We start from the raw sequence: 23,454 nt of genomic DNA, 5'->3' as shown, positions 1-23,454 counted from the left end.
CCATTTTTGCTTTCCGAGATAATGTTCTCGACTTCCACACATTTTTCAAGGCTCCCAAAATTTTCGCCCCCTCCCCCACCCTATGATCCACTTCCGCTTCCATGGTTCCATCCGCTGACAGATCCACTCCCAGATATCTAAAACACTTCACTTCCTCCAGTTTTTCTCCATTCAAACTCACCTCCCAATTGACTTGACCCTCAACCCTACTGTACCTAATAACCTTGCTCTTATTCACATTTACTCTTAACTTTCTTCTTCCACACACTTTACCAAACTCAGTCACCAGCTTCTGCAGTTTCTCACATGAATCAGCCACCAGCGCTGTATCATCAGCGAACAACAACTGACTCACTTCCCAAGCTCTCTCATCCCCCACAGACTTCATACTTGCCCCTCTTTCCAGGACTCTTGCATTTACCTCCCTAACAACCCCATCCATAAACAAATTAAACAACCATGGAGACATCACACACCCCTGCCGCAAACCTACATTCACTGAGAACCAATCACTTTCCTCTCTTCCTACACGTACACATGCCTTACATCCTCGATAAAAACTTTTCACTGCTTCTAACAACTTGCCTCCCACACCATATATTCTTAATACCTTCCACAGAGCATCTCTATCAACTCTATCATATGCCTTCTCCAGATCCATAAATGCTACATACAAATCCATTTGCTTTTCTAAGTATTTCTCACATACATTCTTCAAAGCAAACACCTGATCCACACATCCTCTACCACTTCTGAAACCGCACTGCTCTTCCCCAATCTGATGCTCTGTACATGCCTTCACCCTCTCAATCAATACCCTCCCATATAATTTACCAGGAATACTCAACAAACTTATACCTCTGTAATTTGAGCACTCACTCTTATCCCCTTTGCCTTTGTACAATGGCACTATGCACGCATTCCGCCAATCCTCAGGCACCTCACCATGAGTCATACATACATTAAATAACCTTACCAACCAGTCAACAATACAGTCACCCCCTTTTTTAATAAATTCCACTGCAATACCATCCAATCCTGCTGCCTTGCCGGCTTTCATCTTCCGCAAAGCTTTTACTACCTCTTCTCTGTTTACCAAATCATTTTCCCTAACCCTCTCACTTTGCACACCACCTCGACCAAAACACCCTATATCTGCCACTCTGTCATCAGACACATTCAACAAACCTTCAAAATACTCATTCCATCTCCTTCTCACATCACCACTACTTGTTATCACCTCCCCATTTACGCCCTTCACTGAAGTTCCCATTTGCTCCCTTGTCTTACGCACCCTATTTACCTCCTTCCAGAACATCTTTTTATTCTCCCTAAAATTTACTGATAGTCTCTCACCCCAACTCTCATTTGCCCTTTTTTTCACCTCTTGCACCTTTCTCTTGACCTCCTGTCTCTTTCTTTTATACTTCTCCCACTCAATTGCATTTTTTCCCTGCACAAATCGTCCAAATGCCTCTCTCTTCTCTTTCACTAATACTCTTACTTCTTCATCCCACCACTCACTACCCTTTCTAAACAGCCCATCTCCCACTCTTCTCATGCCACAAGCATCTTTTGCGCAATCCATCACTGATTCCCTAAATACATCCCATTCCTCCCCCACTCCCCTTACTTCCATTGTTCTCACCTTTTTCCATTCTGTACACAGTCTCTCCTGGTACTTCCCCACACACGTCTCCTTCTCAAGCTCACTTACTCTCACCACCCTCTTCACCCCAACATTCACTCCTCTTTTCTGAAAACCCATACTAATCTTCACCTTAGCCTCCACAAGATAATGATCAGACATCCCTCCAGTTGCACCTCTCAGCACATTAACATCCAAAAGTCTCTCTTTCGCACGCCTGTCAATTAACACGTAATCCAATAACGCTCTCTGGCCATCTCTCCTACTTACATAAGTATACTTATGTATATCTCGCTTTTTAAACCAGGTATTCCCAATCATCAGTCCTTTTTCAGCACATAAATCTACAAGCTCTTCACCATTTCCATTTACAACACTGAACACCCCATGCATACCAATTATTCCCTCAACTGCCACATTACTCACCTTTGCATTCAAATCACCCATCACTATAACCCGGTCTCGTGCATCAAAACCGCTAACACACTCATTCAGCTGCTCCCAAAACACTTGCCTCTCATGATCTTTCTTCTCATGCCCAGGTGCATATGCACCAATAATCACCCACCTCTCTCCATCAACTTTCAATTTTACCCATATTAATCGAGAATTTACTTTCTTACATTCTATCACATACTCCCACAACTCCTGTTTCAGGAGTATTGCTACTCCTTCCCTTGCTCTTGTCCTCTCACTAACCCCTGACTTCACTCCCCAGACATTTCCAAACCACTCTTCCCCTTTTCTGAATATCAATACATAATCATACAGCAGACATTAAAAAACTGTCAGATCTAAATTACCTATTCATATATGGAAGTAAAGAAAAAATCTGGGATGCAGTAGTTACATGCCCAAGAAGACAGATCAACCCAGGCAAATAACCCTTAAACACCAATCTTTTTCCCTTCCGCCTTATGATTGACAAGCCATAATTACATAAGCTTACGGGCTGGCAGATCACAACCAACCATAAATCCCTTGGGAATAGAAAAGTGCCATTCCATACACTCCTTGGGAAAACCATTAAGGTTTCAGGTGGAAGAAAAGGTAAGTGACATTCCATACACTCCTGGGAAAACCACTAAGTCTTCAGGTGGAGGCAGGCAACAGATATATAACCCTACAATTAATGAGTGACCAAGCGTCAAAGGAGGATTAATTGTTGAAAGAAGATATTTTCACCACTGCAGTAATTGTTACTATCTGATATTTCTGACACCAACCTCTCAGTGCCATAGCTATTATTACCTATCTATGTAGGGCACTTCCAATATCATGGCCTTGTGTTTTAAGGCAGAGCTCTTGACTTTAGAACTTGGCAATCTTGGAGTGATCAGCTAAGCAGGTGGGGCCTGTATCTGGTGGTATGTTACATGTGGATATTTCCTCCATGTAACTCTAAGCGTTGTTTTCCCCATAATCCATGTTCTTTGTAAGACTGTATTTCCTGCTATACTAGTCTTTAAAAGTCACAAGAGCTTAGGAAATACAAAATAAATTGAGGAAATGTGGTTGGACACTTGCCTGAAGTTTATGGAACATAGAGGTCACAACATTGACAGTCTGAACCCAGTACAGTTCAGGTTGCAAGAAAAGTTTTTTGTCCAATGCAGAATTTCTTTTACTTTTTCAGCAAACCAACAGGTCAGCACTGTTCTGTGTGTACCAGGAAGTTTGGTGTCCAATTTTGTAGTAATTTTGTAGTAATCTCATTGTGAATCTAATTTGCAGCTTGTGCCAAAACAGACAGATATCGGAGGAAAAGCTGATTACGGCTGTAAATAAAATAAGTTCTAACCCACAGGGAAGATGTATTTCGGATCATTATAACCAGCTTACTGAGTGTGTCAGAAAGAGAGCAGCCAGTATTAGGAAGCAGCAATGGGGGTACTAAAGTACCTAAAATCAATCTTTTCCTCCCACTCGTGTAAACAGAACTTTCAAAGCACAAGCACCTCTCAACTTATGCAATGATTAGGTTCTTCAAAATGGTTGAGTAAATCAAAAATGCAAAAATCAAACAATGTATACAGTGGAGATCAGGGTTTTTTGTTTTTAATATAAGACTACTAAATATCATACCCGAAAAAACTACAGCATACACATACCAGTAAATGTAAAATACTATAATTCACATACTGTACAGTGAAATCAAACAAATAAAGAGAAAATAACAAACTTAATTCCAACGTAAGTTTACCACTGTTCCTGAATTACTTGCTGGTGCTTAAAGAGAAGGTGGTAAGAGGAGTACTTTCTGGGGAAGGGGGTCATCTTGATCAGATGATATAGTTGGAAAAGGTGGTAGTAATGGTCAAGTGGGTTCAGCTATTACATCACTAGATGTTGATGGCTGGCCCTCTTATGTGTGTGCTTTTTCTTCAAAAATAAATCTAGTGTTGTCTATTTAGCTTTAATTGTCTTCTCAAGGTGGATTACTTTACAAAACCTGATGTCAGCTGAGATATTTCAGGCCACCTTCAAAATGCATTCTATGTTTGGGTCATCCTCATCAAACACAGCATTTAACAGAAATTCATAATGAACAAGATTCTATCATAGTAGTATCTAGATGGGAAGAATCCTTTTCCAGTAGCTTCAGACATGGACTCTATCAAATTTGCTTGATGGTACCCTAATCCAATTAGTCAAGAAACCTACTCACAACAAGAATGTATTAGATTTAGTTCAAACTTCAAATGAGGACCTCATTAATAATGTTGGAGAAAAAATTGTATAAGTTATCACTAAAATACTTCTTTTGAGGTTGCTTTCAGAATTGCATATAATGTTGGTCAACATGTCATGAAAAAATCCCAATTTTAAATTTGCAAATTTTCATGATCTCACTGCTCTCGACAGGCAGAACTGAGTTGATGTGGTCAAAGAAAATGACAAGGACAAAGATTGGAAAAACTTCAGTAAAACCTTCAGAGCAGGAGAGGGAATATATGTGCCACTGCATAGCAGTTGGTCTCTTTCTAAAATGAAGCCAAGGTAGTGGAACGGTGAAATAAAAAGTGCCTGTTGTCTGAGAAATTAGCTCATAAGAAACTCAAAGAGACAAATATATAACATGATAAAGTTATGTAAATCTGCATAGAGAAAGAAAGAGAGTTATGACAAAGTAAATATCAATATGAAGCATAGTCTATTTTTTTTATTATACTTTGTCGATGTCTCCCACATTAGCGAGGTAGCGCAAGGAAACAGACGAAGGAATGGCCTAACCCACCCACATACACATGTATATACAGAGACGCCCACACACGCACATATACCTACTTATACATTTCAACGTATACAAACATATATATACACAGACATATATACACATGCACATATTCATACATGCTGCTTTCATCCATTCCTGTCGCCACTCCGCCACACATGAAATGATACCCCCCCCTACCCTGGCGTGCATGCGAGGTAGTGCTAGGAAAGGGCAACAAAAGCCACATTCGTCCACACTCAAACTCTAGCTGTCATGTATAATGCACTGAAACCACAGCTCCCTTTTCTCATCCAGGCCCCACAAAACTTTCCATGGTTTACCGCAAATGCTTCACATGCCCTGGTTCAATCCAATGACAGCACGTCGACCCCAGTATACCACATCGTTCCAATTCACTCTATTTCTTTCACCCTCTTGCATGTTCAGGCCCCGATTGCTTAAAATCTTTTCACTCCATCCTTCCACCTCCAATTTGGTCTCCCACTTCTCGTTCCTTCCACCTCTGACACATATATCCTCTTTGTCAATCTTTCCTCACTCATCCTCTCCATGTGACCAAACCATTTCAATACACCCTCTTCTGCTCTCTCAACCACACTCTTTTTATTATCACACATCTCTCTTACCCTTTCATTAATTACTCGATCAAACCACTTCACACCACATACTGTCGTCAGACATCTCATTTCCAACACATTCACCCTTCTTTGCACACCCCTATTTATCGCCCATGCCTCACAACCGTATAACATTGTTGGAACCACTATTCCTTCAAACATACCCATTTTTGCATTCCGAAATAATGTAATAATGTTCTCACCTTCTACACATTCTTCAACGCTCCCAGAACCTTCGCCCCCTCCCCCACCCTGTGACTCATTTCCGCTTTCATGGTTCCATCCGCTGCCAAATCCACTCCCAGATATCTAAAACACTTCACTTCCTACAGTTTTTCTCCATTCGAACTTACCTCCCAATTGACTTGTCCCTCAACCCTGTTGTACCTAATAACCTTGCTTTCTAAGTATTTCTTACATACATTCTTCATAGGAAACACCTGATCCACACATCCTTTACCACTTCTGAAACCACACTGCTCTTCCCCAATCTGGTGCTCTGTACATGTCTTGACCCTTTCAATCAATGCCCTTCCATATAATCCCCAGGAATACTGAACACACTTATACCTCTGTAATTTGAACACTCACCTTTATTCCCTTTGCCTTTGTACAATGGCACTATACATCCATTCTGCCAATCCTCAGGCACTTCACCATGAACCATACATATATTGAATATCCTCACCAACCAGTCAACAACACAGTCATCCCCTTTTTTAATAAATTCCACTGCAATACCATCTAAACCCACCGCCTTGCCAGCTTTCATCTTCCGCAAAGCTTTCACTACCTCTTATCTGTTTACCAAATCATTCTCCCTGACCCTCTCACTTCGCACACCACTTCGACCAAAACACCCTATATCTGCCACTCTATCATCAAACACATTCAACAACCTTCAAAATACTCACTCTACCTCCCTCTCACTTCACCACTACTTGTTTTTACCTCCACATTTGCCCCCTTCACCAATGTTCCAATTTGTTTTCTTGATGCATATATTGCTCAAAATTGCAAAGAAACCCTAAGGAGCTTTACAGCTATGTTAAAAGCAAGAGGATCATTACCCAGTCAGTTAGTCCATTAATAACAGAAAGCAGTGATCTAATGCAATACAACAAAGCTATGGCAATAATCTCATATGATGCTTTTGCATCTGTATTTACCATCAAAGACACAGCCCATTTCCCGAATCCAGCTTCAATGATAAGAGAGGAAAATGTTCTTCAACATATCAACATAAATGCTGAAGACATACTATCAGCAATAAACTGAATAAAGCATAAAATGGAAGGTCCACATAAGTTTCATCCGAGAACAATGTAAGAGGAGAAAAATGAAACTTCAAAGCCCTTGATTATGGGGAAGGTTCCAGATGAATGGAATTTTGCCAATAAACACCAATATTAAAAAAAGGTAATAAGTCACTGCCCAGAAATCATCATCCCATTAGCTCAATATCAGTTGGAAAACTTATGGAAACCATCACTTGATATAGAATTGTAAACCTTTTAGAGGAAAAATACTTGATATACGATTCCTAGTGTGATTTTTGATGAAACTGCTCATGTCTGAAAAATCTGCTTGATTTCTGTTTCAACTTAATATGAGAAGTTAGCTGGTTGAGGTAAATAGGCTTGTGGGCATCGAGGAGGGGAGCCTGTCCAATGCATTGGTAGCCTAAGGCATGTGCATGGTGACTGTAACAACAACACACCTGATTACTTGTACATTGTGGAAATTCTGCCATAATCTAAGCAGGTATGTATGTGAGTTGTGATGATATGGGGAAACCCTGGCAGTGGATATTGTGGATTTTTTAAAGGAACCAGAGTGTTGGTAACTCGATGTCATCTTAGGGACACTGGCTGTGAGAGGATAAACAATACCCAGAACTGTACAACAGGTTCTGGCCTGCTACACTGTGTCACGGAAGGCCTCAGTGAGGCCTTCCATGACACAGGAAAACCCTAAGGAGAAGAAATGTGCCAGGTGAGATTAACCCGGTTCAGTGGAGTGGCATAAGACATTCCAAGATGTAGCTAGACTGCAAGGATATTGGTGTTATAATGGAGAAATACATGGATACAAAGGGTCTGTTTGAATAAGTATCCAGGCTGGGTTTCAGAAGCGAATTACACTAGGGTGGTGAGGCAGATTAATATGTGGAATCAGATTTGGAACAGGACTTAGAGTGAGACAAAGTGGTGCTGGTGTTAAGGGTTAATGTATAGAGAAGTTTATAGATGAAGGCAACTGACTATATTTCCTTGTGTGACTCTGCTACCAGCACGAGGAAGGGCTCAGGTGGTAGTGCTTTGGCTCCTCCCAATACCCCAACTAACATAAGGCATATCCCATCCCCTACCCTTGGAGCAATCCATTAGGTAGTAGGCTGTTAAGAGCAGCTGCCCAGGGTGGTACTACTATTCTGACTGAAGAATGTTAAAGTGGTGCCCAGAGCCACCTTACATTCTCCAAGTTAGGATTGCTGGTGTTACCTTCTGTCTCATCAAAACAGGACTACTGGGCTAATCCAGCCATCTTCTCCTAACAAGAAACATACACCTACCCAAACCTTGCTTACTTTCTTCACATAAGTACTCTTGGCTCTCCTGTCTACTCAAATGTTTTTAGGCATAATCATGATAGAGTCCCACAAACCTATGGTCTCTAGTCCCTGGTATCATGAGGTGCTAAGAATCTTTGGGTATCCACCTGACTCTACTTCCAATGGGTGGGAGGGATCAGACAGTAGTAGTAGTGGCCCCTCCCATAACCTTTCCTTTTCTGTTAGATCTTCCTCTTTTTCTGTTCACTATACCAACATTCATGGTCTCTCTAGTAACCTCACCTCTGTTAAACACCATCTGTCTAGTACCCCTCCTAATAACTTACTTCTCTCTGAGGCACTTTGTCTCATGATGTTTTGACTCGTCCCTTTTTCATTCTGACTATAATCTCCACTCACGATTCCAGTTCAAAGAGGTGATTTTGCTTATTCCACCATCAACACACCTGTTGCAAGCCTCAAGGACCTTGAGTCTCCAAATTTTGATGTTATGTGGCTTAAGGTCTATCTCTCAACTGCCACACTTTACCTCTATTTCATCTAATGCTCTCCTAATTCTACAAATTCTATATCTTTCTTCGACAATCTAAACCCCTGCTATGAGACTGTGGCACCCCCACACCCAGATGCCAAGATCCTCTACTTCAGAGATTTCATCGTTAACCATGGGGAATGGTTGAATTCCTGTCATATGGATGGTGGGGGGAATGAAGCCCTCACATCCTCCATCTAAATGATTTAGAGCAAATCATCTCCCACCCTACCCATATTCCTGACTGCTGTAACCTTTATCCTAATATTCTGGATCTGATTTTCACCTCTAGTCCATCCAGATGTATCTACAAAATCTCACCCCCCCGTTGGTTCATCTAATCACACTCTCACAAAAGTATTTACTTTACTGATACCTCCCCATCCAGCAGCCCCTTCTAAGCATAAATACTGGCACCTCAACAAAGATGACTGGAATGAATTGCCTAACTTCTTTTCTGACTTTCCTTGAGCAAATTAGTCTCTCTTATCTAGTGATGCTTCTGTCTCCACTAACTGCATAGCAGACATCATTCTTGAGAGAATGAAAACACTCATCCCTTCTTCCTCCTAGACAACCTCTTCTTCCAATCCATGGTCAACTGTTCCTGTTCTGAGGCCATTCAGGAATATCAAGCCTCAAAAAACTCTCCTTCCTATGACTCCCATTCAGCTTTTATCAATACCTGTAATCAATGCAAGTATGTTACCATTTAAGCAAAGCATTCCTTTATTCAAAGGAATTGCAATAACTTCTCCTCATCATCAACTGATGGGTCTTTCTGGTCCTTAACTAGGAGCATCTCTAACAACTTCCGTTGCTCTAACTTTCCTTCACTTTTCCATTCTGACGGTACTATAGTTGTCTCTCCTATATAGACAGAACAACTCTCTTTGGTTCCTGTTTTTCCTTTAACTCTACCATGGGTGACTCAAACATTCCTTCACCCTCTGATGCTCCTCTTTCTAATCCTATACTCCTCCCTGTAATCTCTTTTCAGACTGACTGAAAAAAGCTTCTCCCTCTAGACACAAGCAAGATATTAGCCCTGATGGCATCCATCCCAATGTACTGAAACTGTGTACTTCTGAACTTGCACATGTGCTTGCTTGCTCTGCTTCTGTTTAGAAACCAGAAATTTTTCTTCTTCTTGGAGGCATGCAGTGACACATCCCATCCCTAACAAGGGTGACCATTCTGACTCCTCTAGCTATCGTCCTTTTGCTTTGACATCTGCCATTTCCAAAGGCTTTGAATCCCTCTTCAATCCCCATATCCATAGACACTATGAATCTCATTCTTCTCTCTGATTACCAGTGTGGCTTCTGTAAGGCAAGATCCCTTGGTGATATTCTTTCCAAAATTTCTAATATTTGGTCATCATCCCTAAAAGGTTTTGGGAAGTGTTGTGTATCTGCCCTTGACATATCCAAAGCTTTTAACAGGATATGGTGTCAAGGTCTCATCTCTAAGCTCCTTGTTTTGGCTTCCCTCCCCCAATTTGTTCCTTCATATCTAGCTTCCTCTCTGGCCGATCTTTCTCTGTGGTTGTTGACGGATAGCCTCCCCCTCTTTCTCCATCAACAGCAGTGTCCCTCAAGGTTCTGTCCTCTTTCCTACACTTTTTCTCCTCTTTATCAACAATTTCCTTTCTTCAACATATAACCAAATACACTCATACACTGACAACTTAACATTACATTCAGCTACATCCTTCAATTCTGCTCCTTCTTATCTCAGTTGATCTACATCTTGTCTTGACACAGCTTCTTCCATAAACTTAGACTTGGACAAGATATCTCAGTGGGGTACACAAAATCTAGTTAAGTTTAAAGCCTCTAAGACCCAGTTTCTACCCATCTATCAAAAATGCCTCACAAATCTCATCTCTCCTTTGATGGTTCTATAATTCCACCTCTTGCCTTAATGAACATACATGTATTACTGTAACATACACTCTTTTTAAGAAACCTCACATTACAGAAGTATCTAAGGCTGCCTCTAAGAAACTGGGAGTACTGTTTAGATGTTGAAATTTCTTTTCCTCTGAACAGTTACTCTGTTTATACAAAGGATTGATTTGTCCTTGTATGGAGTAATGTTCTCCCAGGATAACTTCAAAACCTGACCCTCATATCCTACACTGCAATGTTGGTTCTGTTTCCCTCTTCTATAGGTATCACTTTGGTTTTTGCTCCTGAGAGCTGGCTACTTGTGTGTCCCCACCACTAACTAGACTACACAATACTTGGTAAGCTGCTGCATCACATGATTACCATGCGGCTGTTGGCAACTTAAGGGTAGGTCATAATGATAACTGTTTCTTTCCCTACATCTGAAGTTTTGAAACTTTGTGCTTTTTCATTTCTTTCCAAAAAAAAATATGAACTAGGCACATTTTGAAAGAAAAGTTTTCACTTACTCCAAAATTCATAACTAATTGCCCTTGTCTCTTATCTTTCCCTTTCAAAATCCTTTCTATTTTCAAATCACGGCCCAGCCATGATGTGGACTTTTGTCAATGACTGGAGCCTAAGGAGAGAGAAAAAAAAAAAAACAGTCCGGCATAGTAAGATTTCACCACAATGACCTGTGTTGTGACTTGTTTTAAGGAAGTTACCAGGCATTGTGTTAACAGCAAATACCCTGGATTTAAGCAATTTACGAAGTTTGGAAATCTTTTATCAAATGTTGTTAAGGTTTTATTAAATTCATGAAAAGAAATTGACCTGTGTAATTATCATTTTGTATTTGGCATAGATTATTTTTGTACTATTTTGTGAATAATTAATAGATTTTCTGTTGTGCTTCAATGACCTATGCAAAAATGAAAAGGCAAGTTACAGTATGAATTCTACTGAACTGCAAAAGATAAATGAGGAAAAAATCTTGGGTGTAATAATCTACTTATGTAAGTAGGAGAGATGGCCAGAGAGCGTTATTGGATTACGTGTTAATTGACAGGCGCGCGAAAGAGAGACTTTTGGATGTTAATGTGCTGAGAGGTGCAACTGGAGGGATGTCTGATCATTATCTTGTGGAGGCTAAGGTGAAGATTTGTATGGGTTTTCAGAAAAGAAGAGTGAATGTTGGGGTGAAGAGGGTGGTGAGAGTAAGTGAGCTTGGGAAGGAGACTTGTGTGAGGAAGTACCAGGAGAGACTGAGTACAGAATGGAAAAAGGTGAGAACAATGGAAGTAAGGGGAGTGGGGGAGGAATGGGATGTATTTAGGGAATCAGTGATGGATTGGGCAAAAGATGCTTGTGGCATGAGAAGAGTTGGAGGTGGGTTGATTAGAAAGGGTAGTGAGTGGTGGGATGAAGAAGTAAGAGTATTAGTGAAAGAGAAGAGAGAAGGCATTTGGACGATTTTTGCAGGGAAAAAATGAAATTGAGTGGGAGATGTATAAAAGAAAGAGACAGGAGGTCAAGAGAAAGGTGCAAGAGGTGAAAAAAAGGGCAAATGAGAGTTGGGGTGAGAGAGTATCATTAAATTTTAGGGAGAATAAAAAGATGTTCTGGAAGGAGGTAAATAAAGTGCATAAGACAAGGGAGCAAATGGGAACTTCAGTGAAGGGCACAAATGGGGAGGTGATAACAAGTAGTGGTGATGTGAGAAGGAGATGGAGTGAGTATTTTGAAGGTTTGTTGAATGTGTTTGATGATAGAGTGGCAGATATAGGGTGTTTTGGTCGAGGTGGTGTGCAAAGTGAGAGGGTTAGGGAAGATGATTTGGTAAACAGAGAAGAGGTAGTAAAAGCTTTGCGGAAGATGAAAGCCAGCAAGGCAGCAGGTTTGGATGGTATTGCAGTGGAATTTATTAAAAAAGGGGGTGACTGTATTGTTGACTGGTTGGTAAGGTTATTTAATGTATGTATGACTCATGGTGAGGTGCCTGAGGATTGGTGGAATGCATGCATAGTGCCATTGTAAAAAGGCAAAGGGGATAAGAGTGACTGCTCAAATTACAGAGGTATAAGTTTGTTGAGTATTCCTGGTAAATTATATGGGAGGATATTGATTGAGAGGGTGAAGGCATGTACAGAGCATTAGATTGGGGAAGAGCAGTGTGGTTTCAGAAGTGGTAGAGGATGTGTGGATCAGGTGTTTGCTTTGAAGAATGTATGTGAGAAATACTTAGAAAAGCAAATGGATTTGTATGTAGCATTTATGGATCTGGAGAAGGCATATGATAGAGTTGATAGAGATGCTCTGTGGAAGGTATTAAGAATATATGGTGTGGGAGGCAAGTTGTTAGAAGCAGTGAAAAGTTTTTAACGAGGATGTAAGGCATGTGTACGTGTAGGAAGAGAGGAAAGTGATTGGTTCTCAGTGAATGTAGGTTTGCGGCAGGGGTGTGTGATGTCTCCATGGTTGTTTAATTTGTTTATGGATGGGGTTGTTAGGGAGGTGAATGCAAGAGTTTTGGAGAGAGGGGCAAGTATGAAGTCTGTTGGGGATGAGAGAGCTTGGGAAGTGAGTCAGTTGTTGTTCGCTGATGATACAGCGCTGGTGGCTGATTCATGTGAGAAACTGCAGAAGCTGGTGACTGAGTTTGGTAAAGTGTGTGAAAGAAGAAAGTTAAGAGTAAATGTGAATAAGAGCAAGGTTATTAGGTACAGTAGGGTTGAGGGTCAAGTCAATTGGGAGGTGAGTTTGAATGGAGAAAAACTGGAGGAAGTGAAGTGTTTTAGATATCTGGGAGTGGATCTGGCAGCGGATGGAACCATGGAAGCGGAAGTGGATCATAGGGTGGGGGAGGGGGCGAAAATTCTGGGAGCCTTGAAGAATGTGTGGAAGTCGAGAACATTATCTCGGAGAGCAAAAATGGGTATGTTTGAAGGAATAGTGGTTCCAACAATGTTGTATGGTTGTGAGACGTGGGCTATGGATAGAGTTGTGCGCAGGAGAATGGATGTGCTGGAAATGAGATGTTTGAGGACAATATGTGGTGTGAGGTGGTTTGATCGAGTAAGTAACGTAAGGGTAAGAGAGATGTGTGGAAATAAAAAGAGCGTGGTTGAGAGAGCAGAAGAGGGTGTTTTGAAATGGTTCGGGCACATGGAGAGAATGAGTGAGGAAAGATTGACCAAGAGAATATATGTGTCGGAGGTGGAGGGAACGAGGAGAAGAGGGAGACCAAATTGGAGGTGGAAAGATGGAGTGAAAAAGATTTTGTGTGATCGGGGCCTGAACATGCAAGAGGGTGAAAGGAGGGCAAGGAATAGAGTGAACTGGAGCGATGTGGTATACCGGGGTTGACGTGCTGTCAGTGGATTGAATCAAGGCATGTGAAGCGTCTGGGGTAAGCCATGGAAAGCTGTGTAGGTATGTATATTTGCGTGTGTGGACGTATGTATATACATGTGTATGGGGGTGGGTTGGGCCATTTCTTTCGTCTGTTTCCTTGCGCTACCTCGCAAACGCGGGAAACAGCGACAAAGCAAAAAAAAAAAAAAATAATAATCTACGGTGACCTAAAACCAAGTAAGCAGTGCACAGAAGCAGTGAAAAGAATGACCTCAATTCTTGGATTCCTAGGTAGGACTTTTGAATTTAAGTCCAGGAAAATCATCTCTACTCTTTACAATTCATTGGCGTGTCCCCAGCTTGAATATTGTGTTCAATTTTGGTCACCCTGATCTAAAAAAAAGATAGACACTATGGAGAAAGTCAGCATCAGGCTACCAATATGATTCCTGGGCTGAGAAACAAATCCTAAGAGAGCATATTAAATTACCTGAATCTATTTAGCTTAAGAAAGAGAAGGATACTAATAAAGTATTGAAAATTATCAAAAGCTATGATAATCTTGATCTACCAAGTTACTCAAGATTTGATTCATCTGATTTCACTTGTTGTAATGGATACAAACTTGTGTGAAAATGTTTTACCTCCAATGGGGCAAAGTACTCTTTCTCTAACAGGATTGTTAATACAGTATATGAAACGACTTGCCAATTAGAGTGGTTGAAAGCACTTCTACAGATACATTCAAGAATACTTCTGAGAGATAATTTACTTCAAGTCCACAACTTATGCTATTTGTGCCTCTTAATAATTGCACATTATTCTCTTTGAATTACCTCTGCACCTTCAAACTTTTACCTTACTAATCTGTGAGTTTCTGATATCTTCCACTATCACAAAGAGCCTCAAAAGGACCCAAGGGTCCGTTGCTGTTCGAATGTCTTTGTATACAGTCAATGTGGTGAAATTCTTCAGGTTACCTCTTGCTACTGAGAAAATGCATTTGCTTGACACCCCCCCCCTTCTACTACCACCCCCTCCTGGCATTCCTTCTCCTATTGAAGAGGATCTCCATTCGAGAGCTCTTCCTTTAGCAATTCTATCAACTCCTCTACAGCACAATCCTCAACCTCATCAAAACTGACTTTCCTTGCCATTTCTACACTGTGCTCATGCAATCTTTACACACCAGTGTTGACATTAAAACCCAGGAATCCATGAACAAGCTAAAGGCAAAGTTTCTGACACACTCCATTCAAACAAACACTGGTAATTTCCTTCCAGGCCTCACCAATGATAGTGATGGCAACTCTGATGGTGAAGGACTTATAGAATTCCTTCACAGTTATCTGGTCATTCTCTGTACCCTTGATGACCTTTGCAAATGTTCTCCATACATAGTAGGCCTTAAGGGCAGACATCAATGCCTGATCCACTGGCTGGACTGAGCAGAAGGAAGACTACTCTGATATTCTCACTAACATCCTGTATTGAAGGTGGATGACCAGGAACATTATGGATGAGGAGACTCTTGAAACTTACATTAACCTTTGCACAGTACCCCTTCAGCTCTACACAGAGCTCTGCAGCATAATAATCACAGAAAACTTTGCCTGTTATCTACCTCTTAAGATTAGAATAATAATGGAAAGGCAAAAATTGCTTCATGTATTCCTTATGAACCATGGGATAATCTAAATGGTAGACTGTTAGTGATTCAAGCTTGTAATCACCTCAGCATTGCCCTCACAAGTAGCGTGAGATGATCTTTGGCAGCTCTGAGTCCTGATGCAATCTTCTCTTCATGGGAAATGTAAGTTCTCAAAAGCATTCTCTACCAAATCTATCATCTTGTCCACATTAAAAATATATCTAAGAGAATAACCACCTTCTTCAATAAAGGCCTTGATGATTCCAAGGAAAGTATTGGAACGAAATCAGCCAGAGTAACCTCAGCAGTCATCTTAATGTTGTGGTAATCATAGCAGAACTTGCTTGAGATGTCTTTGCTGCTCCTTCCTCCATTGCCAAGTCATCATATATACTCTAAGCATTTGCTTGTATAACAAGCATGTTGATGGGAATAATTTCATGAGTTTGGTGCTTGATCCTTGTGTTTAACATCCGTTTCCTTCTCTCCATAATCAAACTTCTGGAATACAAGGTCTTAAATGCACTGATTATTGTTCCACTCTTGGCACTTTTAATCTTCTCTACACTGTCATGAATAGTCCATAAAGTAGATTCACCTAAGTCCAAGGACACATTTGATATCAGCTGCATGTTTCTCTCTCTCTCTCGTAAAATTTGAGCACATCCAGCTTAACCTCAGTGGTGATGGCCTTACGCTTTTTAGCACCACTGGTACCATGAAAACTTAAAAGATGTTTTGGTGTCATGATGCATGGGACAAAACACATGCAATATACAGTAAAGTGAAGCACAAAATACTATACTATTCCAAGCCTACAGACTGTATCCACACACAGGACTGCAAAGCAGAAAGCTGCATACCCATGCCACATGCACGTGTGCTTCTCATAGAGCACTGGCAATGCTACACCACTGTGCCACCAGCCCAAAGATGATTGCATTATCCAAAAATTAACTCACATCAAAATAGCATAAATGCACCATGTGCATAATTCTAAAAATATAAATAAAACTTCTTAAACTAAAAGAGGTCCCTGCAGTGCTGTGAGGTGCTAAACCCCTAAAACTCTTCTCACTGTAACTGATTTTGCCTTCCAGACGCCAAGGAAGATGATATACACCAGGTTTTCTCAAACCATGAGTTGCAAAAGGAGCTAATAAGGACTGTAGGATGACTATGAAAATGACATGTGATACTTCATTATAAGCTCACTTATATGCACTGCTGCAGAAAGTAACTGTAATTAGCAACAGTTAACCCTGGGCAGTCATATGCTGTGGTGGACAAGACCAATGGATTGGCCAGTATTAGATAAAAGGATGATAAAATGCTATATGGGGTGTGCCAGAATGACTTACTTTCTCTGATAACAAGTTGCAGTTAGAAAGAAATGTTTGAGAAAGGCGCAGAAGTGAGCTGTTAAAATTTCTAGCTATGTTGGTTTGGGAAAACAAACACCCCACTATGTGGATTGCAGGTCAAAAAAGATTGAGAACTTCTGATGTACGTGACACTTGTAAAGGTATGTGTTGGTACTGACAATAATACATTTTTCATTTGTTATGCAAATACAAACAATATCCTCAACAAAAGCTCAGAGTAGCTCTTAAAGCAAGATCACAAGTTTCTGCATCATTTCTATAAGCAAAACCAAAAATTTTATTATTTCAAGAGTAATACCATAATCAACATCAGGTACACTGTGTTTACTAAAGCTTCATATATGCTTTCAGTTTAACGAAGCTCTATTTACAGATGAGAGTTGACTTCAAAAATTTATGGAAGGATTCTTATATGAAGGACAGCCTAAACCTGAACGACTGGGTGTAGTGCATTTTGGTAGACTCCTCAAGTGAGTCTACACATGCATTGTGGTCTACAAATGTAACTCATGTGAAGCTGGCCCAGCCCCTCTGTAAGTAACTCTCACATCAGTTCTGTTAAATAAAGTACACCACATTAATGTAGTGTTAATGCTCAGTATATGAAACAAATTTTCCTAATCACAGACCATTGTGCTTCAAGAATATTCAATATCTGAATACTGGTTTAATATAAAAAAAAAACTGAGATCTTGCCAAATATACAAATCTTAGGTACATTCTTCAATAGTGATAGGGGAAATAAAGTTGGTGGTGGTGTCTCGCTCATTATGAAATCTCATCTTAATCCTGAAATTAACAATGTACAGCTGCTGTTGATAATATGGATTATATTTCTGTGGAAATTAAAGAACTTCTGAAAAAATTATTACATATTAAGTATAGACACCTCCACACAGACACCAGAGGTAGATGAAAGACTTAACGATCAGTTAGCAGAAATCTGAAATGAACACGATTTGATCACAGTGGGAGATTTGAACACATCGATATCTGAGTGAGGAGAATCTTTTTCTAGAAACTCTGAGCATGGGCTCTATTCAACCTGTTTGATAGTGCCATGATAAAATTACCTGAGAAACCCAACCACGACAGGACCACATCTGACTTAGTTCTATCTACAAATGAAGATTTTGTCTAATGTTGAAAGTGGAGAAAATTTTTCTTCGTGATCAACAAATCAAAATTACTTTTACGTTAACTCTAAGCACTTCTTGTAATGCAGGTCAACTTGAATGCCATTGAAAAACTACCAGATCTTACACCTCCAAATTCTAATGATCTTCGCATCGTTCTTAAAACACAAATTCGGGATTATATGAAAAATCAAAAGTATTTATCTTGGAAAAGCTTCAATAAAGCATGCAAAGTAGTACTGGGAATCTATGTACCATTTTCTAAAACTAAGCCAAACTGATGGAACAGTGAAATAAAAAACTGCATATTTTTTTGAAGAAAATTGTACCAAAGAAATTAATTGTGAGTAATAACTAACATGATAAAGAGTACATAACACACTATTGCTTGGAATAAGTATTCATTAAAGTTGCCAACATAAAACATATAATTCAGAAAATGGCAAAAACAAATCCAAGAAGCAAGAAAGTCATTACCCAGACAAATGGTCCACTAATTACAAAATAGTGAGTTAGTTTAAGACAATGAAGCCACTAGAAAGATCCTATATGATTTTCTTTTCCATCAGTATTTACACTAGAGACACAACTCATTTCCTACTTCCAGTTCCATTGCTAGGAGGAAACACTCTACAACATATCAATATACAAACTTTATCTATATATAGACACCTCTTACATCAGATGAGATGTGTCACTGATGATTGTAAGTTTATCAAAAAATCTCTCAAAAGGGGTCACCATAACATGGTGTCTATGAAATGCATTCCTGACAGCATTAATTCTTACATCAGTAAGTAAAAATTACTTCCTTTGGTAACAATAATGGCTTTGAAGATGTTATATTGGTGTTTTATAGATCAAACTAAAAAACTTTTAATATGAATACATGAAACTAGATTTAATTAACATTCACAAGTTTGTCAGAACTTGGAGTGTTGTTGATCACTGCTGCTATGCTCTGACAGCAAACATACACCCTCCTTGCCTGCTCTTCATTGTCTCCAGTGGTTTATTTCTCATGTGGGAAAAACTCTTTGCAACTTAGAATTTGGTGGACTGGCAGGTTCTTTTAATCCTGTCACTGTTATCAGATATCGTTTTAATGCTGGAGGAAGCGACTGGCCCATAAGTGCCCAATGCTTGCTTGCTTTCAACCTGTGCATCCCTTGCATCTTTAAGTCTATATTAGTTACTTTCAGGAGCAAAGTGGATGCTTTACCCATATTCATATATGCAAGTCCTTTTCTAGACATAATGGGTATAATATGTTTTCTAAATACACACACAAGATAGTTAAAAAGAGCTGTACTAAGCTAGCTTAGAGAATGTAATCAGAGATGGTGATGCAAATATTCATGGTTTTTTTGCTGTGTTTGATGGATCTTTATTTTCAGTGACTATTACATATACTGTATATATCAAATTGATATAATATTCATCTATATTAAATATATATCATATGTGGCTCTGCTAAAAAAGTTTGTAATTATCTCAGGACATGTTTCTTGGAAAGATTTCTAATGTTAACAAGGACCTATCTAAAGGCTCCTTAAACCCAAAGCCAGGATACTTCTGGTAACAGTGAAATAGAGACTCTTTTGGAGAGAGAAGTTCTTTGATGAGACTATATTCCCAATGATAGTCTTGCCAAAGGTAAGTCTTCACACGGTGTAACCTAAAACAGGAAGAGTCCAGGAAAATGGAAAGTCAATGCAATGAGAGGCCCAGACAAATTTTATCCAAGGACATCAAAAGAAGCGCAAAGTGAGATATAATAGTTAAGCTCTGACAACTCTTTTCAATGGGTCACTCACTATGGGGAAAGTTTCAGAGGATTGGGAGGTAGCCAACGTAACACCAATATTCAAGAGGAGGCAACAAGTCCATTCCCAGAAATTGCTGCCTAATCAACATCTGTTGTAAGTACACTTATGTAAACCATCATCTGAGACAACATTTCATATCATTTCAAGGATCAACACTTAATGATTTTCAGCACGATTTCAATGAAATCACTCATGTCTGACATGTCAAAACAGGTTTAAAATGTTCGCTAAACACACATACAGAGCAACTGAGGATGAACATGTCATAAATCATGTCTGATTTGAGACATTATTAATACTTCCCACGCATTCCTCACATGTCGTAGAAGGCGACTAAAGGGGACGGGAGCGGGGGGGGGCTGGAAACCCTCCCCTCCTTGTATTTCAACTTTCTAAAAGGGGAAACAGAAGAAGGAGTCACGCAGGGAGTGCTCATCCTCCTCGAAGGCTCAGATTGTGTCTAAATGTGTGTGGATGTAACCAAGATGAGAAAAAAGGAGAGATAGGTAGTATGTTTGAGGAAAGGAACCTGGATGTTTTGGCTCTGAGTGAAATGAAGCTCAAGGGTAAAGGGGAAGAGTGGTTTGGGAAAGTCTTAGGAGTAAAGTCAGGGGTTAGTGAAAAGACAAGAGCAAGGGAAGGAGTAACACTACTCCTGAAACAGGAGTGGTGGGAGTATGTAATAGAGTGTAAGAAAGTAAACTCTAGATTGATAAGGGTAAATCTGAAAGTGGATGGAGAGAGATGGGTGATTATTGGTGCATATGCACCTGGGCATGACAAGAAAGATCATGAGAGGCAAGTGTTTTGGGAGCAGCTGAGTGAGTGTGTTAGTAGTTTTGATGCACGAGACCGGGTTATAGTGACGGGTGATTTGAATGCAAAGGTGAGTGCTAAGGCAATTGAGGGAATAATTGGTGTACATAGAGTGTTCAGTGTTGTAAACGAAATGGTGAAGAGCATGTAGATTTATGTGCTGAAAAAGGACTGGTGATTAGAAATACCTGGTTTAAAAAGAGAGGTATACATAAGTATACGTATGTAAGTAGGAGAGATGGGCAGAGAGCGTTATTGGATTACATGTTAACTGATAGGCAGGCGAAAGAGAGACTTTTGGATGTTAATGTGCTGAGAGGTGCACCTGGAGGGATGTCTGATCATTATCTTGTGGAGGAGAAGGTGAAGATTTGTAGAGGTTTTCAGAAAAGAAGAGAGAATGTTGGGGTAAAGAGAGTGGTGAGAGTAAGTGAGCTTGGGTGAGGAAGTACCAGGAGAGACTGAGTACAGAATTGAAAATGGTGACAACAAAGGATGTAAGGGGAGTGGAGGAGGAATGGGATGTATTTAGGGAAGCAGTGATGGCTTGCACAAAAGATGCTTGTGGCATGAGAAGCATGGGAGGTGGGCGGATTAGAAAGGGTAGTGAGTGGTGGGATGAAGAAGTAAGATTATTCGTGAAAGAGAAGAGAGAGGCATTTGGATGATTTTTGAAGGGAAATAATGTAAATGACTGGGAGATGTGTAAAAGAAAGAGGCAGGAGGTCAAGAGAAAGGTGCAAGAGGTGAAAAAGAGGGCAAATGAGAGTTGGGGTGAGAGAGTATCATTAAATTTTGGGGAGAATAAAAAAGATGTCTAGAAAGGAGGTAAATAAAGTGCGTAAGACAAGGGAACAAATGGGAACTTCAGTGAAGGGGGCAAGTGGGGAGGTGATAACAAGTGGTGGTGATGTGAGAAGGAGATGGAGTGAGTATTTTGAAGGTTTGTTGAATGTGTTTGATGACAGAGTGGCAGATATAGGGTGTTTTGGTTGAGGTGGTGTGCAAAGTGAGAGGGTTAGGGAAAGTGATTTGGTAAACAGAGAAGAGTGTAGTAAAAGCTTTGCAGAAGATGAAAGCTGGCAAGGCAGTGGGTTTGGATGGTACTGCAGTGGAATTTATTAAAAAAGGGGGTGACTGTATGGTTGACTGGTTGGTAAGGTTATCTAATGTGTGTATGACTCACGGTGAGGTGCCTGAGGATTGGCAGAATGATTGCATGGTGCCATTGTACAAAGGCAAAGGGGATAAAAGTGAGTGCTCAAATTACAGAGGTATAAGTTTGATGAGTATTCCTGAGGAATTATATGGGCGGGTATTGATTGAGAGGGTGTAGGCATGTACAGAGCATCAGATTGGGGAAGAGCAGAGTGATTTCAGAAGTGGTAGAAGATGTGTGGATCAGGTGTTTGCTTTGAAGAATGTATGTGAGAAATACTTAGAAAAGCAAATGGATTTGTATGTAGCATTTATGGATCTGGAGAAGGCATATGATAGAGTTGATAGAGATGCTTTGTGGAAGGTATTAAGAGTATATGGTGTGGGAGGCAAGTTGTTAGAAGCAGTGAAAAGTTTTTTATCGAGGATGTAAGGCATGTGTACGTGTAGGAAGAGAGGAAAGTGACTGGTTCTCAGTGAATGTTGGTTTGCAGCAGGGGTGTGTGATATCTTCATGGTTATTTAATTTGTTTATGGATGGGGTTGTTAAGGAGGTGAATGGAAGAGTTTTGGAAAGAGGGGCAAGTATGAAGTCTGTTGTGGATGAAGGAGCCTGGGAAGTGAGTCAGTTGTTGTTCGCTGATGGTACAGCGTTGGTGGCTGATTCATGTGAGAAACTGCAGAAGCTGGTGACCGAGTTTGGTAAAGTGTGTGAAAGATGAAAGCTGAAAGTAAATGTGAATAAGAGCAAGGTTATTAGGTACAGTACGGTTGAGGGACAAGTCAATTGGGAGGTAAGTTTGAATGGAGAAAAACTGGAGGAAGTGAAGTGTTTCAGATATCTGGGAGTGGATTTGGCAACGGATGGAACCATGGAAGCGGAAGTGAATCATAGGGTGGGGGAGGGGGTGAAAGTTCTGGGAGCCTTGAAGAATGTGTGGAAGTCGAGAACATTATCTCGGAAAGCAAAAATGGGTATGTTTGAAGGAATAGTGGTTCCAACAATGCTATATGGTTGTGAGGCTTGAGCTATAGATAGAGTTGTGCAGAGGAGGGTAGATGTGCTGGAAATGAGATGTTTGATGATAATATGTGGTGAGACTGAGTGTGAACGAATGTGACCTTTTGTTGTCTTTTCCTAGTGCTACCTCGCGCACATGCGGGGGGAGGGGGTTGTTATTTCATGTGTGGCAGGGTGGCGATGGGAATGAAGAAAGGCAGACAGTATGAATTATGTACATGTGTATATATGTATATGTCTGCAAGTGTATATATATGTATACATTGAGATGTATAGGTATGTATAATTGTGTGTGTGGATGTGTATGTATATACATGAGTACGTGGATGGGTTGGGCCATTCTTTGGTCTGTTTCCCTGCGCTACCTCGCTAACGCGGGAGTCAGTGACAAAGTAAAATAATAATGATAATAATAATGAAAGTAAAGCAGCTGAAGTTATTTATTTGGATCTTCAGAAAGCATTTGATAAAGTCCCACATCATAGATAACCAGAAAAACTTAATTCACATAAAATAAAATGTATAGAATTTTGAGGATAGAAAATTGGCTGACTGGTTGTAAACAAAGACTAGCAATTAATGGTTAAGCCTCAGAATGG

The 23,454-nt window shown here is 40.2% G+C and overlaps 1 protein-coding gene across 3 annotated transcripts in view; it reads right to left on the bottom strand.

Annotated features, from left to right (window-relative positions):
- Positions 1-23,454, bottom strand: part of LOC139757868 (transmembrane protein 184C) — a 229,380-nt gene that overhangs the window by 203,412 nt on the left and 2,514 nt on the right. The window lies entirely within an intron of this gene.

The sequence above is a fragment of the Panulirus ornatus genome, chromosome 28 (genome assembly GCF_036320965.1).
Source record: "Panulirus ornatus isolate Po-2019 chromosome 28, ASM3632096v1, whole genome shotgun sequence".
In the NCBI taxonomy this organism is placed as follows: domain Eukaryota; kingdom Metazoa; phylum Arthropoda; class Malacostraca; order Decapoda; family Palinuridae; genus Panulirus; species Panulirus ornatus.
Note: the sequence above shows the minus strand (reverse complement) of the source record. Positions and strands in the feature narration are given on the sequence as shown.